Below are 24,201 nucleotides of genomic sequence, written 5' to 3' on the forward strand. Positions count from 1 at the left end.
GATGGCTTTTTAAAGCAGCTTGTGCATGAGCTTACATGGGGAAAGGCCATCTTAGATTGGGTGTTGTGTAATAGCCCAGATCTTATTATTGAGCTTAATGTGAAGGACCCCTTAGGAGGCAGTGATCATAATATGATTGAATTCATTTTACAATTCGAGAGGGAGAAGCATAAGTCACACGTATTAGTATCACAATAGAATAAAGGGAATTACAGAGGCATGAGAGAGGAGCTTTCCCAGGTGGATTGGAGGAGGATACTGATGGGGATGACGACAGAGAAGAGATGGCTGAAGTTTCTGGGAGTAGTTCACAAGGTGCAGGATAGATATGTCCCACAGAAGAAGTTTTTCTCAAATGGCAGGGCTAGGCAATGGCATGGCTAACAAGGGGAGTTAAGGACAGCATGAAAGCCAAGGAATGGGCATATAAAGTAGCAAAAGAGAGTGGGAAGTTGGATGATTGAAAAGTTTTTAAAATCCAACAAAATGCAACAAAAAAAGTATGAAGGGAACAGATGAAATATGAGGGCAAACTAACCAATACTATAAAGCAGGATACTAAAAGTCTTCTCAGTAATATAAAGAGTAAAAGGGAGGTGAGAGTTGGTACTGGACCACTGGAAAATGATGCTGGTGAGGAAGTAACGGGGGACAAAGAAATGCAGATGAACTTAATGGGTACTTTGCATCAGTCTGACTGTGGAAGACACTAGCAGTGTGTCAGAGATCCATGAATGTAGGGGAGGAGGAATGAGTGCATTGTTATTACAAAGGAAAAAGTGCTAGGCAAACTGAAAGGTAGATAGGTCATCTGGACCAGATGGACTATATCCCAGAGTCCAGAGAGAGGTTGAGAAGAGATAACGGATGCATCAGTCATGATCTTTCAAGAATCAGTTGATTCTAGCATGCTCCCGGAGGACTGGAAAATTACAAATGTCACTCCTGTCTTTAAGAAGGGAGGAAGACAAAAGAAAAGAAATTATAGGCCAATTAGCCTAACCTCAGTGGCTGTGAAAATGTTGGAATCTATTATTAAAGCTGAGATTTCAGTGTACTTGGAGACTAATGTTAAAATAAGTCAAAGTCAGTATGTTTTTTGTAAAGGGAAATGTTGCTTGACAAATTTGTTAGAGTTCTTTGAGTAAGTAACAAGCAGGGTGGACAAAGGAGAGGTAGTGGGTATCATTTACTTAGATTGTCAGAAGGCATTTGATAAGATGTCACACATGAGGCTGTTTAACAAAATAAGATCCTATGGCATTACCAGAAAGATACTGACATGGATAGAGAAATGGCTGACAGGCAGGAAACAGTAGTGGGAATAAAGGAGGCCTTTTCTGGTTGGCTGCTGGTGACTCATGGTGTTCCTCAAGGGTCAGTATTGGGACCACTACTTTTCACATTGTCAATGATTTAGATAATGGAAATGATGGCTTTGTAGCCATCAAAGATAGGTGGAAGGGTAGGTAGTGCTGAAGAAGCAATGCGATTGCAGCGGGAGAGACAAATTGAAAGAATGGTCAAAAAAGTGGCAGATGGAATACATTGTTTGGAAATGTACGATAATGCATTTTGGTAAAAGGAACAACAGTGCAGGCTATTAACTAAATGGGGAGAAGATTCAAACATCAGGGGTGCAGTGGGACTTGGGAGTCTTCATGCAAGGCTCCCAGAAAGTTAATTTACAGGTTGAGTCTACGGTAAGGAAGGCAAGTTCAATGTAGGCATTTTTATTTCAAGGGGAATAGAATATAAAAGCAAGGAAATAATGCTGAGGCTTTATGAGACACTAGTCAGGCTGCACGGAATACTGTCAACAGTTTTGGGCCCCTTATCTCAGAAAGGATGTGTTGTCATTGGAGAGAATCCAGAGGAGGTTAACCAGGATGATTCCGGGAACGAAGGCCTTAACATATGAAGAGCATTTGGCAGCCTTGGGCCTGTACTCACTGGAATTTAGAAGAATGCAAGGGCATGGGATCTCATTGAAATCTACCAAATGTTGAAAGGACAAGATAAGGTGGATGTGGAGAGGATGTTTCCTATGGTGAAAACTGCCTCATAATTGAGGAGCAACCTTTTAGAACAGAGTAAGGAGGAATTTTTTTAGCCAGAGAGTAGTGAATCTGTGGGATCTGCCACAAACTGTATTGGAGGCCAAGTCCGTGGGTATATTTAAAGTGGGAGTTGATAACTTCCTGATTGGTCAGGGCGTCAAACAAAATGGCAAGAAAGCAGGTGTATGGGGTTGAGTGGGATCCGGGATCAGCCATGACGGAATGGCTGAACAGACTCAAATGGGCTGAATGGCCTAATTCTGTTCCTGTGTCTTATAGTCTTATGTAATGAAGCACTGGAAACAATACCAATTCAATGCTGATATCAAACATTTGGGTGCACCATTGGATCATGGATCTTGAAAGCCAGCTTGAAGACATTTCATGGTTTTACAGGAATGCTAAAGTCATGTATTGTGTACTCAGGTAAAACTGTTTCATATAAATTGTGTAAGTATCCCTCAGAAGAGTGGATGTTTCAGTTACACTTGCACTTTGCTGTAACCCAGTCAAGAAGGAAGAATTTATCAGGCTGACAAAACAGCACAGTAGCACCAAAGCCAAAGGAATACAAATAAGACTGACAGCATTTGACTCCATCCCTTCACAAGGAAGATCAATGCAGGACGATCTTTCTGGGAATTATACACTTATTACTTGCAAAAAGCTTTTGTTCAAACCACTAATCTTTGCCACAGTGTGCCAAAGTACAATAAAAACTACTGGAGCTCTACACCACTCACATTCTCCAATGTCGGGAAAATTCAAATACCATTTACATCTCATAGCTAAGTGTCTGAAACTCCTTTCTGGCAGGACAAAAGGATATCCTATAACATTGAGTGGTATCTGTTTAACCCAGAGGTAGCATTAGAGCAGCAGCACCAGGGAAACCATATCCTTTGTGGTTAAGGAGTCATTTCTGTGCCAGTGGAGGCACATTGGCATTTCCTTTACCAGCAATGGGAGGTCAGTGCTAGGATCCAAATTCAAATAATGTTTGCTGTCTGAAGTTAGCAACCGAGGTGTCCACAGAACTACTCATGGGGTATTTGAGGAAATAGTCACATGCTATAATTAGGCTGAAATTTTGCCTGCAGCCTTCTGTTACCATGGTGAATCTGCTATTTCTGAAGAGAGAATTTCCTATTAAGAAGGGCATTGACGGAACGTATTGCCAGAAGATAACAACATTACATTAAAATAAGCAGATCCAGTAAAAATACTGAAAAGGAGAAATCTCAAAGTTCTTATTATAAAATGCTGTCTTAGTAAGTGAAATTACAAATGCACTGTCCCTTTGAACATCATTATTCATTCACACATGAATGAGGAGGATCTGCCTTCAAACCACTGGATGTCCTCAATGAACCTTTGATGACACAACCATTGCACAAATTTTGACCTTGAGCTAATCTTTCTAGCTGCAGTCTGTCCATCACCTATACCATCCTTTCCAACATCTTCTTGAGGACTCTTCTCTCTTCCTCTCACTTAATGCTTGAACTTTGTCATGCATCTGAGTCTATGCCCTTTATTTCTCTAATTCTACATTGGTCTCCTCTTCATCATTAGAGTTTATTATTTCCATTATTATACTCACTGGAAGGAGAGAACACACCAGTTTACTTCACCACTTGGTGAAATACAAGTTTGCACTAGATACCTCCTGTAAAGTGGCCACTGCGTGTATGTTTGTGGTTTTCTGCTGCTGTAGCTCAACCACTTCAAGGTTTGACATGTTGTGCATTCAAGACTGCTGTTCTGCACATCACTGTTGTAATCTGTGGTTATCTGAGTTACCTTCCTGTCAGTTTGAACCAATCTGGCCATTCTCCTCTGACCTGTTATTAAGGCTGCATTTTTGCCCACAGAACTGTGGCTCACTAGATGTTTTTTTCTGTTTTTCACATCATTCTCTGTAAACTCTGGAGACTGTTGTGAGTGAAAATCCCAGGAGATCAGCAGTTTCAGAGATATTCAAGCCAGCCCGCTGGCACACACAATCATTCCATGGTCAAAGTCACTTTGATCACATTTCTTCTTCATTCTGATGTTTGGTCTGAACAATAACTGAACCTCTTGACCATGTCTGCATGCTTTTATACACTAAATTGCTGCCACATGATTGGCTGATTAGATATTTGCATTAACAAGCAGTTGTACAGGTATACCTAATAAAGTGGCCACTGTGTATAATTATTAATTCAGCAACACAAGGAAAATCCAGCACTAGTTCAACTGTTGATTGAAAGAACTCAAGTGAGATAAACTGACTCAAGCCAACGCTGGGCTGAAGGATGGTGGGGTAACTGAAAAAGATTTGGGAAGGCACAGAAAGAGTGGAAACACAAAGTGCACTGCAGATGCTGTGGTCAAATCAACACGTACAAACAAGCTGGATGAACTCAGCAGGTCGGGCAGCATCCATTGAAATGAGCAATCAATGTTTCGGGACGAGTCCCTTTGTCAGGACTGAAGGAGGGGGCAGGGGCCCCATAAAGAAGGTGGGGGGAGGGTGGAAAACCAATCAGAGGAAAGATCAAAGGGTGGGGGAGGGGAAGCAGGGAGGGAATAACCAGGAGAGGTGAAGGAGGAATCTAAGGGGAAAGCACTAAGGGTAGTAGAAGAGGGCAGGTGATAGGTGATAGGCAGAGAGAGTGGAGTAATTCCAGAGATGGGGTGAAGTGATGTGTCTGGAGAATAATAATTTTAAATTTTATCTGCTGGGCAAAGGGAGACGATATTGCAAAACTATAAATATACATATATGCATTGTGAATAGATTGAGGCAGAAGTCAAGAACAAGACTGTGGACATTACATGTGCAGGATTTGGCCATTCTGCTCTCAAGGCAGCTCCACTGTTCAGTGAGAACATGGCCAATCTCTATTCTGAATTCACCCACATGCTTTGGCTCAGCAAAAATCTCAGATTTATATTTATTAACTGAACTAGTATATCTTGCTTTTTATAGGAAGGAATTGCACAAGTATTTAAACTGGTTGCTGATTTTGTTCTAAAACAGCCTGGATCTGATTAAGGATTTCCTTAAAAGGCATCTATCTTCCCGATCAATTATATTCAAACTCAAACATTTCAATAAAATTATTCATTATCCTTTAACTTCTGCCGGGATCATGAAAAGATATAATCACTTTTTTCCCCACAAACTTTAATTGCAGATAACTATATCTTATTTGGAAAGTTCCTGAATATCCTCTGGTAGTGTGTGAAAAATAATCCAGAGTAATTTTAGTTAGCTCTTTAAATAAAATTCAACAGCCCATCCATAACAAATGCATGTTGCCTCTCTCTAACCACTTTCGAAACTCTGCTCTGCTACTCTGTCACTCCGTCCTCCATTATAAATTCCTTGTTTTCCCCCCCCCCCCCAAATGATGAATGTTAATTAACAGAGCATTATTACATGGTTTCTGTTTCACTGTAAATCCTCAAGCCAAAGAACAATTTCAGAATTGACAGAGCTTGGGGTCGTAAGGCAATAGAATCTGTAAATCCTTCACCATCTTCCTTAAAATGTTGGGATGAAAACCAAGAGAACATGGGTTCTGTAAGTCTTCATAGACACTTATTTTTCCCTTAAGCTTTTTGTGTGTCCCCTTAACCTTTATTATGCCTTTTATTTATTATTGGTTTACCCAGAATGACAGGTAGATTAATTTTTTCTTTTACTGTAAGGACTGAAGTATTTATTCATCGAACTTACCATTTCCTTATGAAATCAAGGGTAAAGAAAATTAGAAAATAAACATTTGAAGAGCATAGGGAATGAGATAAGGGTAAACAACACAGCAGTAATATTTTGTATTCATGGCTGAAAGGCAGAATTGCTCTGAAACAAGAGGGTCATTTGTAAAGTACAATCACCAGTGCTGCAGTTAGCAACATAAATGTGTCAATATATCTCACATTGATAGCCAGGATGCATTGCTTCCATGGATCTTAGGAGATGCTGCAGAATTTGTCAGCTCACAATGGACAGTAGCACCAATGGCAACTACCAATGAGGGAAAGCAATAGGGAGTGATTACTAAAGTGTTTTCCTTCTCAAGTCTGATCTGAAATGTACTATACATTTTAGCAAATTTTAAGTATTTTGGAAAACACTGTGTTGGAATGTTCGTTTTCTGGAGGTTGATGATGCAATGTTTTAGCAACCTTGCTGATTTGACCAGGCCAGCAAGAATGCACTACAGGTGTGCAGACTCAATATGCTAAATGTGGCTTGATCTGCAGCTGTTTCATGTCACTGTCGCTCATGGTATTCCCTACAGACTGCTCGGTAACAAGGGCATGAAAGTTCATTCAGGAACAACAATGCGCAAGTAGCACAATCATTTCTGGCAGAGTAGAATAATTAATCACTTATTGTTCAAGGTCATTCAATAGGACTGTGCAGAGCTGTGCAGATCTTCGGTATATTGATGCACTTTTCACACAAGGCTCAGAAAGTGCTCCTGCTTTGGAATCCACAATAGCACTTGGCTGATACTCAGTTAAGAATGCAAGGATAGAAGCAGGAATAGACCTCTGGCCCCTGAAGAATGCTCCACCATTCATCAAGATCAAGGCTTGCCTCCTGCCTCAGGGTCATTACCATCACAATTCCCATATCTCTGGATTTCATTACTGGCCAGATATTGACTCACCTCTGATTTGAATGAACACAACATCTGAGCCTCTACAGCTAGCCCTCCAGACTACTAAATATCTAAGGATTCAGTGAAAGGCATTAGAATCTTTAGTTTGCTAGAAGCTCATACCCAAGTTCAAAAGAACATTAACAAGACCTATTTACTCCTGTAATCAAGCCCTCTCATTTTAAAGGTTATCATTTGCCTCTTAATTGCTTTCTGCACTGTATGGTAGCCTTCAATCGCACACCAGAGTGCATTTGAATATCAACACTCCCAAATCTCTCATCACTTGACAAGCACTCTGCTTTTCTGTTATGTGCACAAAAATGTATGACCTCATTTCTCCACAACATATTCCAACTGCACTGAACATGCTCATTCACCCAGCTCATCCATACTCCCTTCAAGCATTTTACAACCTTCTCTGTACTCCCAATTCCATTCGCTTTGTCTCAACAAGAATCTTAGCTAAATTGTTGATTTGGACAGTGAAAAGCTGGGGAAGAAGAGCCAAACCTTGTGTGCTTGGCAGTTTGTTAATCTGAAATGTTCTTAATTCCAGTGTCTTCATTCTATCAGTCCACATCAGTCCATGTCAGTAAATGAACTGCAACTTACAACCTTGTTGACCAACTTTCTATGTAGGACCTTATCAATGCATTCCAAAATTCCAATTATATTACATCCAATATAGCTTAATATGTATTCTAGTAGTCACATCCTGAAATAATTAGTTGAATAGGATGTTCCTTGCTTAACCACGTGGACTTTGCTAAATCTTATTCTTTTCAAGGTATAGGCCGGGGGTCGGCAACCTGCGGCTCCCGAGCCATTTGTGGCTCTTTCACCTCTGTGCTGCGGCTCCCTGTGGCTTTGGGAAATAATTGGTCAGTATTTAATTAAAATGTATTTTATGTTAGTTTGTTAGCTTTTGAAATGTAATTCTAAATTTGAAGATTATGGTGATCTTGTACAATGTAAGTGTGGCGACACATTTTCTGACACATCCGAAACGGCTCTCAATTAGCCAGCATTCCGGCTAAGGGAGATTGCCTACGGGGGTTTGTGAGTACGTGTCTTTTGCAGCATCTGCGTCCATGGGGGCTGGGTTGAGGGAGGCTTAGAAGCAAGGCTGTTTAGTTCGAATAAAGTTATTCGACTGCAGTTTACTGACTGCCTGAACACACCGCTGCAACGTGTTTTTATCGCTATTAATATACGTCACCACTGCCAATACCTGACACCCGCCAGTGCGCGATTTCTTTAATTTTTCGATCCAAGGTAAGCCAACTATGGAGAATTCTAAAAAAAGAAAAGTGACTGAAGAAAACAGAACGTTTAATGATACGTGGACAGATTCATTTGCTTTCACTGTTGACGAGACTGGTTTACCGGTATGCTTAATATGCAATGAGAAACTAGCAAACAACAAAAAGTCAAATGTCGCAAGGCATTTCCAGAGTAAACACGCAGCCTTTGCTCAAAAATATCCGGATGGAGATGAGAGAAAAAAAGCCGTTTCGGAACTGATGCGGAAGGTTGATCTGAGCAAAAATCATTTCCAGAAATGGATGAAGTCAGGAAAATCAACGACATACGCCAGTTATATTGCCGCTCAGGAAATAGTCAGGCACGGGAAGCAGTTTACAGATGGTGAATATATAAAAGAATCTTTCATTAAGATTTCAGAACATCTATTCACGGACTTTAAAAACAAGAGTGAAATTGTGCAGAAAATCAGGGATATGCCCCTCTCTGCAAAGACTGTCAAAGACAGAACCATAAAAATGGCAGAAGACATCACAAGACAGCAAATTAAAGACATCAATTCAGCTGTGGCCTACTCGATTGCCTGTGACGAGTCTAAAGACAAAGGCGATATTGAACAAATAGCGTTGTTCTGCCGGTATGTAAACTCTGCCGGGCCACAGGAAGAACTGATTGAGTTGATACCTCTAAAAGACCAAACACGGGGGGAGGACATCTGTGAGGCTGTCTTGAATTGTTTAAGAGCCAAAGGAATAAAGACCACCCATCTGGTGTCAGTAGCTACTGATGGGGCTCCGAATATGACGGGAACGCACAAGGGATTTGTGGCTTTACTGCAGAAGTCGCTGGACAGAAAGCTGCTGACTTTTCACTGCATCTTGCACCAAGAGGCACTGTGCGCTCAAACATTTCCTCCGGAATGCACAGAAGTAATGGATGTTGTCATTCAGATTGTCAATAAAATAATGGCAAAAAGTTTAAATCACCGTCAATTCCGTTTGTTACTGGACGAGATGGAAAGCGCATATTCTGATCTCCTGCTGCACAACAAAGTCCGGTGGCTGTCCAAAGGGGAGGTGCTGAAACGCTTTGTCGCGTGTCTGGAAGAAGTGAAAACTTTCCTGGGCAGCAAAGGGCTCAACTTTCCTGAGCTGGAACAGCCAGAGTGGCTGGAAAAGCTACACTTCATGGTAGACATGACAGCGCACCTGAACACGCTGAACACAGCTCTTCAGGGGAAAGGACGCACAGCCCTGCACATGTTGGAGGATGTCTTGGCATTCGAGCGCAAGTTGACAGTGCTTGCCAGAGATTTACAGAAAGGCACTTTGTCTCACTTCCCCAATTTGAGAGAGTTCAAACAAGGTCACGACATGATAATTTCGGAGTATTTACATTCTGCAATCATCGCAATGCAAACATCGTTTGGGAAACGCTTCTGTGAGTTCAGAGAGGAAAAAAACACATTATCCTTCCCGGTCACTCCCTTAAGCATCGATCCTTCCCTACTGAATACGACTGCATTGGCAGGTGTGAGTCAACCTGATCTTGAGATGGAACTGGCCGACATAGCCGACAAAGACATATGGGTGTCCAAGTTTAGACGCTTGACAGCAGACCTTGAAGATGTTGCCCGTCAGAAGGCCGTTCTTGCTCAGAATCACAAATGGAGTGATATTGAAAACCTTCCAAATCCGGACCAACTTGTGTTTGAAACATGGAATGCTGTGCCCGACATTTATGTAAACATGAAAAAGTATGCGCTTGGAGTCCTGTCGATCTTTGGATCCACATATGTATGTGAGCAGGTGTTCTCCAACATGAACTTTATTAAAAACAAACATCGCGCATGCTTCACAGATGACAGCTTGCGATCCTGTGTAAAGATGAAGGTGACGTCATACAGCCCTGATGTGCAGACGCTGTGCGCTGAGGTCCAGGAGCAGAAATCCCATTAACCAAGTATGATAAATATTTTAATTGCCTATTATTTTATGTATATTCATATTTTTTCATTGTTCAGTGAAATAGTCCTTTTATTTTTCAGGCTGACAGCTGGCTGATGATATTTTTGGTTTGCTGCTGGCGGAAAATTTAAGTTCGGCGTTTTTCATAAATACAAGAGGGACTCAAATAGACATTGAGTATTTTACTTAAAAGTAACTTTCAACCCAACGTCTTTTTTTCGGAGTTCAAAATGTTTTTGTTGCATGCAGAAATGTAATTTCGTTTTCTCTGCAGGAGTTCATCAATTTCATAAATGCAACACATTATAGTTTGTTTATACATAGCATAAAGGCAAAAAAAACGTTGTATGCAGTGTTATTTCATTTTAAATGTCAAACGGGTTTTGCGGCTCCCAGTGTTTTCTTTTCTGTGGGAAACGGGTCCAAGTGGCTCTTTCAGTGGTAAAGGTTGCTGACCCCTGGTATAGGCCATCCTCAGGTTATGAACACTGAATTTATGGACACCCGTGTACACTCAGAGACCACATTATTAGCTACTTCTGTACACCTGACTGCTTGTTAATGCAAATATCTAATCAACCAATAATGTGGCAGCAACTCAGTGCATAAAATCAGGCAAACATGGTCAAGAGGTTCAGCTGTTGTTCAGCCCAATCATCAAAATGGGAAGAAGTGTGATCAAAGTGACTTTAACCATGGAATGATGGTTGCTGCCAGATGGGGTGGTTTGAGTATTTCAGAAACTACTGATTTCTGGGGACTTTAAGAGAGGATAGTACAAAAATCAAAAAATATCCAATAAACTTTATTAGGTACAGGAGGTACCTAATAAAGTGGTCCTGATGATGCGTCTCAGCCCTAAATGTTAACTGTTCATTCCAATCCACAGATGCTACTGAGTTACTCAAGCATTTTGTGTGATGCTCTAGATACCCAACATCTGCAGAATTTCTTATGTTTACACTCCACTGGTTACTTTTGGACATGTGATATTCTTAAATGCAGATATCAGATTTTAATTACCCATGATGTTAGTCAACAAGCCAGATTTTCTCTTTCCCTCCTCTCTTAAAGTGTAGGGTCAGATTTGTTAGCCACCAATCCACGGGACAATGATAGAATCTGCAGAACCTGACAACCAGAGCACTCACAACATCAAAAGCCATTGCCATTAAAACTTTGGGATATACATCAATGGGATTTATCAGTTTTAAAACATGCCTCCTTCATCAGTACTATCTTTTGTGAGTAATACTTTGTTCCTTCACTTCTTCATTCTCCAAAATATTTGGCAGGGTTTGTGTATTTACTTCCATAAAAGGAAATGTTTAATTTTTCTGTCCTTACTCCTTATTACAGGTTTTGTTTGTCTGGAAGGAGCTTTGTTTGCCCGCACAATTGCATTCCTTTTTATTTCCCCACAGAAGTTTTTAAAAGTTGTTTTAATGTTCTTCACCAGCCTGCATCTACATTCTATACTTCCTTATGACATGATAATATCATAGACCATAAGACATAGGAGCAGAATTTGGCCATTTGAGTCTACTCCGCCATTCCATTATGGCTGATTTATTATCCCTCTAAACCTCATTCTCCCACCTTCTCCACGTAACATTTGGTGCCCTGATTAATCAAGAACCTATCCATCTCCACTTTAAATATACCCAGTGACTTGACCTCCACAGCTGTCTGTGGCAGTGAATTCCCCAAATTCACCACACTCTGGCTGAAGAAATATCTCCTGATCTAAGTGGATGTACCTCTATTCCTAAATTGTGCCCTCTGCTCCCAAATTCCCCCACCATAGGAAACATCCTCTCCATTTCCACCCTATCTAGGGTTTTCAATATTCAGTAGGTTTCAGTGAGATACCCCACTCCCCATTCTTCTCAACTCCAGCAAGTAAAGGCAAGCACTCCTCATGTGTTAACCCTTTCAGCACCTAAGTCATTCTCATGAACCTCCTCTGGAATCTCTCTAACGCCAGCACATATTTTCTTAGATAAGAGTTCAAGATTGCTCACTACATTTCAAGTGTGGTCTGGTAGTGGCTCAGCATTACATTATAAAGGCTCAGCATTACATTCTTGCTTTTATATTCTATTCTTCTTGAAATGAATGCTAACATTGCATTTGCCTTCCTTTCCAGTGACTCAACCTACAAGTTAACCTTCAGGGAATCCTGCATGACGACACCAAAGTCCCTTTGTACCTCTGATTTATAAATTTTCTCATTTAGAAAACAGTCTACACCTTTATCTCTTTTACCAATGTGCTTGACCATATACTTCCTTGCACTATATAAAGTTCCCCTGAAGGAAATCAAACTGACTTTGACCTAATTATTTTATCATGTGCCTCCAAGTACCCAGAAATCTCTTCCTTAATAATGGACTCCAACATCTTCCCAACCACTGAAAGCAGGCTAACTTACCTATAATTTCCTTTCTTCTGCCTTGCTCTCTTCTTGAAGAGTGGTGTGATGTTTCCAATTTTCCAGTCCAGAATCTAGTGCTGCTTGAAAGATCACTACTAATACATCCAAAATGTCTTCAGCTACCCCTTTCAGAACCTAGGGGTGTAGGCAATCTGGTCCAGGTGACTTATCTACCTTCATACTTTTCAGCTTCCAAGCACCTTCTCTTTAGTGGCAGCAACTACACTCACTTTTGCCCCGAAACTCTTGAATGTCTTCCATGGAGAATACAAATATGAAGTACTTTTAAAGTTCTTCTGCCATTTCTTTGTCCCCCCTCCCAATTACTATTTCTCCAGCATTATCTGAAGATATCTGAATATCTGAAGAGAGAACAGGCTGGCTTCAGATAATAAACAGGTTCTGTTTCTACAGATGTGTTCACAATAAGTCAATTTTGTCCATAAATAAGAAAGTACACAGAAGTCATTCAACATGGTAACCAGAACTCCATGGTACTGTAATAAACAGCATCAAAAGCACAAAGGCTGATAAGAAAGATCAATAACAACAAGTGGAGAGAGAAAGCGAGGAAGCTGTTTCTGCCGTTCGTTGGAACAAGCATAAACATTGGGCTTCTGAATTTAATAATATTATGGGAGCCTGTTTGTCAGGTGTCCCTAAGTCAAGTGATCTTAATCCAGGGATGGCCTGCAGGCTATTCAGCAAATTGTGCCTCTGCCATCTCCCAAATCAATCCCACCAATGTCTTTCCCCAATTTACTTCCTATAACCTATTTTCTCACACTTGTCCAACTGTACTCCTCAGCACAGTTCTTAAAGCAACCAATCCTTGGGCAATTTTTGAACTAAATGCCCAGAGCTACCTAGTTGCTATAACAAATTTCAAAGAATTCTATCAACCATAGCCAACTCTCCTATTATGCCTTCAGAGCTTCATTAGTTTGCCATAGTTTCACACTGAAATTACACAAGTTTAACTTTCAAATTTATCATCAATTCTTTTCCATTACTATCAATTCCCCAAAGGCTCTTGTCAACAGAATTATTCTGTAATCAATTTCTTCTTGTATAAAACACAATCCAAACCAAAATTTTTCCCTCTCAGTCATTCCTCAACATATTAATTAGGAAAATGAATTCATCTTTGACATAATCATAGCAATTTTGATTTAGAGGGTGGTGAAAAAGTAGTTTAGCATGCTGGCCTTCAACAGTCAAGGCATTTTGTATAGGAGTTAGGACATGATGTTGCAGTTGTACAAGTTGTTAGTGAGGACACATTTTCAGTACTATGTACAGTTTTGGCCACCTTGTTAAAGGAAAAATATCGTTAAACTGGAAATGGTGCACTAAAGATTTACAAGGACACTGCCAGACTAGAAGGCCTCAGTTATAGGAAGAGGTTGGCCAACATTGGAACGTAGGAGAACGACAGATGATCTTATTAGAGGTTTATAAAATCATAAAGGCATAAAATAAGGTAGAGGGGTGATTTAAAAGGGATGGAGGGGCAACCATCTTACACAGAAGGTTATAGCTTGCGGAATGAGCTGCCTGAAGAAGTATCATTTAAGAAGCACTTGGATAGGTATACACAGAGTTGGGCTTAGAGAGATACAGGTTAAGCATAGGAAACTGGGATTAATTCCATGCTCACATGGAATAGTTGGCTAAAGGGCCTGTATTCTTTCTTTATTGTTCTATGACTCTATAAGCTTATCCAGCTACCATTGGGTAGAAGGTATAGAAGTCTGAAGTACCAGGTTCAAGAACAGCTACTTCACTTTAATCATTCAGTTCTTGAACCAACCAGAAAAACTCTAATCACCACTACAGTTTAGCAACACCATGAGCATTCTAATCACTCTGGGGTGTTTTTTTTTCTTTTGTCCTAATTGTACTTTTTCTTGTAAAAATTGTATATAATTTATGTTTAATTCATATTTTCTTGCAAATGCTGCCTATATGATGCGATGTGTCTGCGATGCTGCTGTAGATAAGTTTTTCATTGCACCTGTACATTCAAGTATGTGCATCTAACAATAACCTCAACTTTATGATTCTATGATTCTTTAGTGGTTGATAAATAGTTTCTACCATGTTTTCTCCCTTTGGGATGTCTTAGCCTACACCAAATTGATTTAGTTTTACATCATGATCCATCAAGCTAAGATTATTTTCTGTCAATACACTGATCTCCTCTCTTACCAGTAATACTACAATATCCCTATTCCTTTTTGCCCCCCTTTCTTAAATGTAGAATATTTGGATTCAAATATATAGTTCCCAGCTTTGGTTACAATGCAGCTCTGTTTCTACAAAGGTAATTAGCTCGCAGATGTTCTTTTGCAATCAGTGGATGAGTAAGTCCCCAAATCTTCCATGGTTATAGACAGACAGACATACTTTATTGATCCCGAGGGAAATTGGGTTTCGTTACAGTCGCACCAACCAAGAATAGTGTAGAAATATAGCAATATAAACCATAAATAAATAAATAATAAGTTAATCATGCCGTGGAAATAAGTCCAGGACCAGCCTATTGGCTCAGGGTGTCTGACACTCCGAGGGAGGAGTTGTAAAGTTTGATGACCACAGGCAGGAATGACTTCCTATAATCTGAAAAGCAGACAGTGGTTGTAAAGTCATAGCACACAAGATTGAACAATTTGGGATGAGGACAATTAGCATGAAAGATTGGTTATTTATATAGGCTGTTTTCTGCAACAGCTTTCATATCAACAAGGCTTCCCAAAGTACAAAGTGCAAGCCAATTCTTACATTTGAAGTTATTCCTGGCCTTCAGTGTTCAGTATAGCAACTCGTGTCTTCTAATCAGGGTCCCATAAAAACCAGACCACTAGGCTTCCTAATTTTTTAAGTGGCATGAACAAAAGGTATAAGTGGCCAGAACAGCATTCCAGTTCTTTGAATCTTCACATGAGGACCTTTGACTAGGAGCTTTCACTGAACGTCTCAATCAATGATTCACACCTCGAACAATGCAGTTCTCCCTTTGCACAGAAACGTGTATTTTTAAAAAAGTATTCAAATACTTCAATTGCATTTCCATAAGAGGTCAGCTGACTTAGAAACTGAATACTGATCCTTGCTGATGTCAGGTTTATCAACATTAAATATATTTTCCCTCAAATAATAATGGTATAAATATAGTATTTTACCAAGGAACTGCCTGCATATGCCATAAGAAGTGATTCTTCTCTACTCTCTCTGGAGCATTGCAGGCTGAGGGGAGATCTGACAGAAGTTTATAAGATTATCAGAGAGAGAGAGAGATAGACAGCTGGTATCTTTTACCCCGTGGTCAAAATAGACAATAGACAATAGGTGCAGAAGTAGACCATTCGGCCCTTCGAGCCTGCACCGCCATTTTGAGATCATGGCTGACCAATTACTATCAATACCCGGTTCTTGCCTTGTCCCCATATCCCTTTATTCCTCTATCCATAAGATACCTATTTATTTATAGACAATAGTGTCTAAATACCTGAGGTCGTGTATTTAAAGTGAGATGGGGTAAGTTCAAAGACGTGTGGGAAAGTTTTTTTTAAACAGAGTGGTGGATACCTGGAATGTGTTGTCAGAAATGGTAGTGGAAGCAAATACGACAAAGGTGTTCAAGAGGCTCTTAGATAGGTCGATGTGTGGGATGGAAGGATGTCAACCTCGTTTAAGTAGAAGGGATTAGTATAATTACTAGATTAATTAGTTCAGCAAAGCACTTTGGTTCAAAGGGCCTATTTCTGTGCTGTACTGTTCTATGGTCTTTGTATGAGCAAAAGTAATTTAAATACAAGTTCATACCTCACTAGTCTGCGTGAATGCAATATTTGTTTAAATATGGAACACAAAGTTGTTTCACATAAAGTTGTTAGTAGAGGTACCAGAGTCTGATGATCAACTAAAAAATGATCGCTGATGTCCAGTGAGTGCTTGTACATTTAGTGGACCCTATTGTAAGCTTTGCTGGATTAAGACTTTACACAAAAGAGCAGAAACTTCAAAAAGTACCCATATTACACTATCCCAGAGTTCAGTGTCTTCAAAAAGGTAACTAAACAAAACCTGCAGGAATAAAAAGGGGTACAAAATCTGTGTTGAGAATAACAGTGAAGTCAACAGTGGAAGAAATTTCGAAACAAAATATGCACATTGAAGCAGTAAATACAGGAATCCAGAAATTGCTCAGTTGAAATCTTCTACAATAAGCAGAATCGATGTATTGACAAGAACTTCAACTGCGTATGAATACTGAAAACGTTCTACTTTGTTAAACAGCATATTGTGCAGTTAACCTGTGTCTTGTAGATCAGTACTTATTCTTTCAGATAATTCTCTCAAAATTATATTTAAAAATATTATCTGTTTCAGCTTTGACTTTAATCCTCAGCCTAGAAGATGCTATCATGCCTTCCAGCACTATTTGTGGAAGTCTTGCAAAGATATCAGGTTTCTCAGTGTAACACTGTAGTGTGTTCATTTCAGTTATGAGGGAGACCAAGTATGATGTACCCATCTTAAATCTTTACTTAGCTTTTGCTGTACATACCATAGGCCTTATTTCTCAAACAATGCCAAAGCAGTTTTATCTAGGTACTTTTCTCAACAGTGTTTTGAGAAAGTAAAATGGAAATGAGAGACAAAAAGGCCAAGAGAGATGGCAGTATGGCAAACTAGGAAACTTGACAATACTCCAACAATCTTTTTGAAAAATGAGATCTAGCACATACTAACCTATTGCTCTGCTGTGTGGCTTGCAGAGTTATTAGCCTACTGCCACACAAGCCTAGATATTTACAAAGTCAGGTGCTTGTTTTTCAGAATTAAAGCCTCGTTCTTCTGGATTTCTTCGCAACAAAGTCTTTGATCAGAACACTAAAATCCAGTTTCTGAACAAGATCACTTTCAAGTGACATCAGAGTAAGATGATTCAACCTGTGTTGTCCCATTGTGGGTTTGAGCCTATTCTTCACTAGCTTGAGCTTGCAGAAAGATCCCTCACCACTTGCATTTGTGACAGGGAGAGTCAGGTAAAGCCTCAAAGCAATGCTTACATTTGGGAAGATGACCTGCAAGTTTTTTTCTCTGAGGAAGCATAAAAGCTCTGTTGCAGATGAAATATCTTTACCACTTAGAAATTCCCTGAAATGGACAATCTCCTCCACAAGGTCTAACTCTGGGTCAGCTGAATATATGCTTCGGAGATCACATGCTCTGTTACGCAGATCTTGTACAGAGAGAGAAGGAATATTGTTTAGGATGCCAAATGTGTTGTTAAGGTCATTATATGATGCAAATCTTCAATCAATTTCTGCAAGTAATCTATCCATCACGACTAAAAAAAAACAGTAACTGAGAATTTTTCTCTGGCTGACAAACCAACATCAGGTGTTGTGGATTCACCCAGAAAGGCTTCAAGTTTTCTTTGTCATTGGGTGTCTTCTTTGTACACTTGTGAGACTTTTGGAGACATAGTTTTAGCTTGGGTCTGAAAAGTATCAAACTGATCACACAAGCTTGCTACGTATCCTCGTAGTGATCTCATCAAATCCACAGCATTACACAGGTCCAGATTTACAGCTTGCAATCCAACAATTGCACTTTCAAAGCACTGAAGAATGCAATGCTACAATTTGCTCAGAAAAACATCTCAAGCTTGTCCTTTTTTGTATAGTGACCCTGCTTCATTTCTAATTGCCACATTTTGACTGTCATCTGCAATGCTCTTTAATGAATCTTGAATATTGGCATAATTTCCACACAATGCCTGTGTGGCTTCTGCATGTGCAGCCTATCTGGTTTTAGAGAGAGACTTCAGAGTTTCAATGCGCTGTTTGCATTAGGCTGAAGCCCTGCGGTCACCACCTTCCACCTGGAAGTTGACTTGGAGCAGAAGTTGAACACATTCTGCACAAAGCTGAAAAAATCAGCTGTTTCAACACAACAGTTGACACTGTTGATTTCAACGAGATTCAGTGTGTGTGCTGCACATGGAACCCACTCAGCAAGTGGATTGATTTCCTTGATGCAGGATTGTAAGCCTTCGTATGCACTGGACATATTTGCAGCATTGTCATAGCACTGCCACCTGCAGTTGCTTATGTCAACATTCATCTCTTAATTCTGTATCTATTCTTTCGCTGTCAGATGCTAGTGTAACGTAGGTCAGTATCGTTTTTCCAAGCTTGCATTTGAAGTGAAATTTGGAGGAAAAAATGTCTCTACTGTTTGAATACTCGTTCCGAAGCTTTGATATCCACATCCTTATTCTGGCAGGACTCTGGCCCTTTCTTAGCCCAGTATGCTCGGGCGGAATCATCTAACATTTCCTTTCCCCAGCAAGCAGGATCAGTGCTGTAACGATTCCCAGTAGCAGTAACGTTAACATTAATGGCGGCCTGACTTGGTTGTTCGGAGGCCTCTGTGATCGGGAATCCTGAAGTCATGCTCTCTGTCCTTCAATGTTAGCTGCTGACTGCGGCAAGGACGGTGGTCCTGTGCTAACGCTGGTGCTAGCGCTAGCTGTTGGACAAATCTCCATTTGTCCACCAGTCTCAGACTGTGACAAGAGCGATGGTACTGCTGCATCATCCAGAACAGGTTTTAAAAATTCTGTCAATTTCAATGTCTTTTTTAATACTTCTTTCTCACAGTCCTCTTTTTCTTGTTTCTTTTTCCTTTTCTGTGCTCCACTCGTGTATTTTTTTGTCTGCCATGATGATAGCTAACTATTTTGGGCCCCTCTGCAGCTCTGGCCCCTGGGCTGCAGCCCAGCCTAGCCCTGTCTAAAGTCCGGCCCTGCTTAAGGAACATACCAAATTACAAGCAGCATTCTTCCAGCTTCAGAGGTGTGCTTCTACTTAATGACTGGATAGTACAACAATTGGGATGGGTGAGTGGGGGCAAAATCAATGAATATTCACATTGCAAGCACCAACCACCTTCCAACCCACCCACCCTCTAATCCTGTGGCCTGAAAGAAATGTACATATATTCTTCCCTCACTGAGCATGCAACATGGGTAACCTTCCAACTACAACATTCAGCAGTGAACTGTGAGATTTAGTAGCAATAACATGAGTGATATCAAGGTTATGAATCTCAGACTGTAGATCCTTTCTCTCCCACCACACCCCACCACCTTCGATTGCTCTCCAACTCTTCAGCTGCCAGTGGGTTAGGGGAGAACAGCTGAGGAGAGAGGGGTGATTAAGGAATGGTCTGAGAAAGAGGATATCAATATCAGTGGCCTTGCACATACAGTAGATTAGCAAATCTTGTGTGAATATGTCCTAAATTCTTGTAGCAGTCCCTAGTTTTCAATTGTCTTGAACATTTTGTCTTTGCATGAAGACCTTGTGCTAGCTAGTTAACACTGATCATCTCACTGTAACAGAAATCCCACCCAGACATAATGTTGCTCTCCTCCAGATTATGTCCCCTTTCAGTTATACAATATCTTTCCTTATGCAGTGATGTTAAGAAATTTCTAGTCTCCAATTCTTTCTTTCTTTCTGTAAAATTTAAAATATTTGGTCTTCACTTCTTAGCTTTATATAAGGAATTCTTTAGTAAAACTGCTTGTTGATATGACTGTTCAGTTGGAAGGAGGAACGGCAAACCAAAAAGATGATTTCATCTGTTGGCAATCCTCCTTAAGGTCAGCAGCAAACTCCATCATGTTGAACCAGAATTTGGGGCTACAGAGTTACTCGTGCTGCCGTAGATTATGAGTTTCAGAGACATGGGATTACAGGATGCTATTCAGTTTCTGCATTATCATTTGTAACAATCTCTGAAAACAATTTGTAAATCCAAGTTTCCATGTGACAGTGGAGTTCCAACCAGAAGTGAAAGGGGATACAGGACATTTGGTGCTGCAAAATGAGGAATGGAATTGAATTTTGTGCCTTTGATACATAAGGGATTTCAACTGTTAGAGATTAAATATGCATCACCAGGCTGGTAGGTTAGTCTGGTGACAACCTGCCTTGAGAGCTTGCCAAAAGCTTGCACTCTCTTAACAAATAACCACAACTTGCACAGTTGCAGATAAGTTTTGGGAGTAAGAAGCCAGTTATTGTATTAATGTTAAAAGGGAAAAGGCTTTGAGGTAAAACTACAAATTAATTAAATTACCTGCTCCACCAACACATTGCATATGGATTCTATGTGCTCCTACTCTCACTGACTGTATTTACGGTTTGAAATACTTATATGCTGTGTGTTATACCTCAAATCCAGTCTCTCTTCAGGCAGACAATACAATTAGTCTATAAGAAAATTTGGGAGATTCCTTGTATATTAAAATTGTAGTCATATTTACCTAAAAAAATCTCAGAAATCATTCACCAAGTTCAAATCTCCTTTAAATATTGGGCAACATATATAACTTTACTGAAATTTTAAACACAATCAACAGTAATATTTGGATTTAACATGTTTCACGACATGGCTCAAGCTCCTGAAGGAGAGATCGCTTCCAAAGAAGGCAATGACCCAATTCTTTCCCATCAGATTTAATTTGTTCCTATCGGATTGAATTAACTCAAAAGGAAAACTTAATTCATGCTTACAGGTAGCTGCTTCCTGTATATCTTTCAGTTGACCTAGACAATATGTTAAACTAAAATTGTTCATATTTATCCAATAAAATTTACAGGGCTTCCTTCTTCTCAGCTGTATACTTAACACACTTGATTTTAAAAGTTATCTGATTTTGGTCTCCTCAGGACAAATAACTCCATTTAAGTTTCCAGGCTTCAATTAAAGGCAGTGTAGCGGTGTGCTACACGCAGCGCTGAAATAACAACACGGAGTCGGTAAACTGCAGTTAAAAAAGATTTTATTCGAACTTCGCGGCCTCGCTTTAAAGCCTCCCTGATCCCGCCCTCCCCGGGCACGGATGCTGTAGGGGGCACGTATTCACAGTCCCGCGCGAGCTTTTCCCCTTGTTGCTGAAGCAGACTTGGCGCCCTTTTGGGACTGGCTTTTATGCCAGCGTGCTGGCTATTTGTGAGCTGGTTCGAGTGCGCTAGGAAGTGGGTCAGGGCTCTGTTGCGGGTGTCGTAACTCGTCGGAGGTAAGACGCTGATCTCGGCACCGGTGTCAACCAAAAAACGGCATCCCATCCACTTGTCCCACACATACAGGAGGCTAACCCGATGGCCAGCCACCGTAGCCATCAGCAGCGGCTGGCCCTGGCGTTTCCCGGGAACTTGCAGGGCAGGCGACAGTGGCGGGCTTCTGCCCGCCACCGCTAGTGGTAGGAGCACCATTGTTCGTTGGTCTCCTCACCCCTGCCTCAGGAGTTAGTGGGCTCTGTGGCCAGGCCTGGTCTGGTTTGCTGCTGGGAGCATGGCCTGGTGAGCTGTGCGACGGACGCCCCACTCTCCTTCTTGGCGTTCCACAGCAAGTCTGCCCGGGCTGCCACCTTCCGGGGGTCGCTGAAATCCGCGTCGGACAGCAGCAGGAGTATGTCCTCGGGCAGCTGCTCCAGGAATGCCTGCTCAAACATGAGGCAGGGCTTGTGTCCTCCGGCCAGGGACAACATCTCATTCATTAAAGCCGATGGAGGTCTGTCTCCCAAACCATCCAGGTGCAGTAAGCGGGCAGCCCGCTCACGCTGTGAGAGTCCGAAAGTCCTTATGAGCAGGGCTTTGAATTCCGTGTATTTGCCATCCGCTGGGGGAGACTGTATGAACTCCTCAACCTGGGCTGCTGTGTCCTGGTCGAGGGAGCTCACCATGTAGCAGTAATGTGTGTCCTCCGAGGTTATCTGCCGAATGTGGAATTGGGCTTCTGCTTGCTAGAACCACAGATGAGGTCGCAGCATCCAGAAGCTTGGCAGTTTCAACGAAACTGCATGAACAGATGCGGCGTCGGTCATCTTCGGCCCAAATATCGTTTGGGCCGTTGGGGTCACCAATTGTAGCGGTGTGCTACATGCAGCAATGAAATAACGACACGGAGTCGGTAAACTGCAGTTACAAAAGATTTTATTCGAACTTCGTGGCCTCGCTTTAAAGCCTCCCTGATCCCACCCTCCCCGGGCGCGGATGCTGTAGGGGGCACGTATTCACAGTCCCGCACGGGCTTTTCCCCTTGTTGCTGAAGCAGACTTGGCGCCCTTTTGGGACTGGCTTTTATGCCGGCGTGCTGGCTATTTGTGAGCCGGTTCGAATGCGCTAGGAAGTGGGTCGCCACAGCAGTGAGATTTCCCCTCTCGAGGGGATGCCTTGTCCTTTCAAGAACAATTGGTAATACCACTTGATGCAGAATCAGCAAAAAATATGTCATCTCATTTCATAACGCAGTCTTAGATTAAAAGCTGGTCAATTCATCAGAATTTCAAAACATCAGACTTTTACAATGAAAGCTGTTAGACTTGTGACCGAGTCAGGAACATTGTAGATATTTCAGATTTAATGAACATGAATCATTAATATCATTCTGAATGACTGCTTAACGCCACAAAAAATCAAATGTTAAAACTAGGAACTTAAATATTGCTTTTATTAAACATAGAGGTCTGGCAGTAATTTATAGATGACCTTGTGTCGCTTGACACCAATCATCAGCTGAAATGTAACTACCTTGTTAAAGGAACTTAACAGGTAAGGCAGCATCTGTGGAGAGGAATAAACGGTCAATGTTTCAGTTGAGACCTTTCAAAATAACTCACTATAGATGCTGCCCGACCTGCTGAGTTCCTCCACCACTTTGAGTGTATTGCTCTGGACTTCCAGTATCTGCAGATTCTCTTGTGTTTATTCCTTTAGTTATAAGTTGCACCTAAAGTTCAGACTTTATATATCCAAATAGAACGCAACAGTAAATTCCAGGACAGATTCCTGCTCACAGAAAACGTTCCTTATACCTACTAAATGGGTAAGTGATGATAGGTTGTGGAGAAAAATCTTAAAAATATATCCAGCTCATGGTGGAGCCTGCGACTGAGAAACAGGAAACCACAAGCTCCTTAAGTGCTTTAATAAAAGGTTTGCAAATTCCCAAATCATTGCCATGCCACAGTCAGCATCTATCTCATATGTGGTACACAGGAGAATGCTCTCTTTGTGATATCTCTCTGCTGATGGTCGTTCATTGAAGTAATTGCAGGAGGGGAAGAGAGGGAAAGAGAGAAATTGGCAGTGGTTGGGAAATAGAGGGTGAAATCAGAGCTTGTTTAAGGGTGGGGGGAAGGTTTGATTCAAATATTGGTGTGGGAACTGTGCATTGTTTGGTAAGGGATAAGGCTGGTATATTAGAAACATATTTATGGGGAGGAGGTATTTGGTACAATGAAGGATGTGGGAAGGGAGAGCAATGCAACAGCTGGCTGTTCCTCACTGCCTCAGAACAGCAATTAAATTGCAGACAAAAGCAGACTTGCCTAGGATCTGCTCCAGGAGACCCCCTTTAGGCAGTAGTGTTATGAAAACATAATTATTCTCAGAATGGCCAGCAATGGGCACTCTGGGGAACGTGACCTAATTTCTTGGGATACACTCCAAATTAAGTCATTCCTTGCACAAGTGAAATGAAAAGTGTGCCAGGTGAACAAAGTGCTATATGTTCAGAAAATGCAGCTCAAATTTCCAGACTGATGCAATTTGACCCAGAGATAGTCATGATCACATTCCATTCCACCGCGGGGACTAAACTAGATGACTGAAATTCTCAGTTACTTCATCTATACTTAGAAGCTACTTGTAGAATTCAAGTTAAATTAAATTAATAAATTAGGAGAGTGACAAAATTTACCTGCTCAATTATGCTGG

The 24,201-nt window shown here is 41.0% G+C and overlaps 1 protein-coding gene across 7 annotated transcripts in view; it reads right to left on the reverse strand.

Moving 5' to 3' along the window:
• rasal2 (RAS protein activator like 2) overlaps window positions 1–24,201 on the reverse strand; it is a 448,324-nt gene that overhangs the window by 68,055 nt on the left and 356,068 nt on the right. The window lies entirely within an intron of this gene.

Source organism: Hypanus sabinus, chromosome 11 (genome assembly GCF_030144855.1).
Source record: "Hypanus sabinus isolate sHypSab1 chromosome 11, sHypSab1.hap1, whole genome shotgun sequence".
NCBI lineage: Eukaryota > Metazoa > Chordata > Chondrichthyes > Myliobatiformes > Dasyatidae > Hypanus > Hypanus sabinus.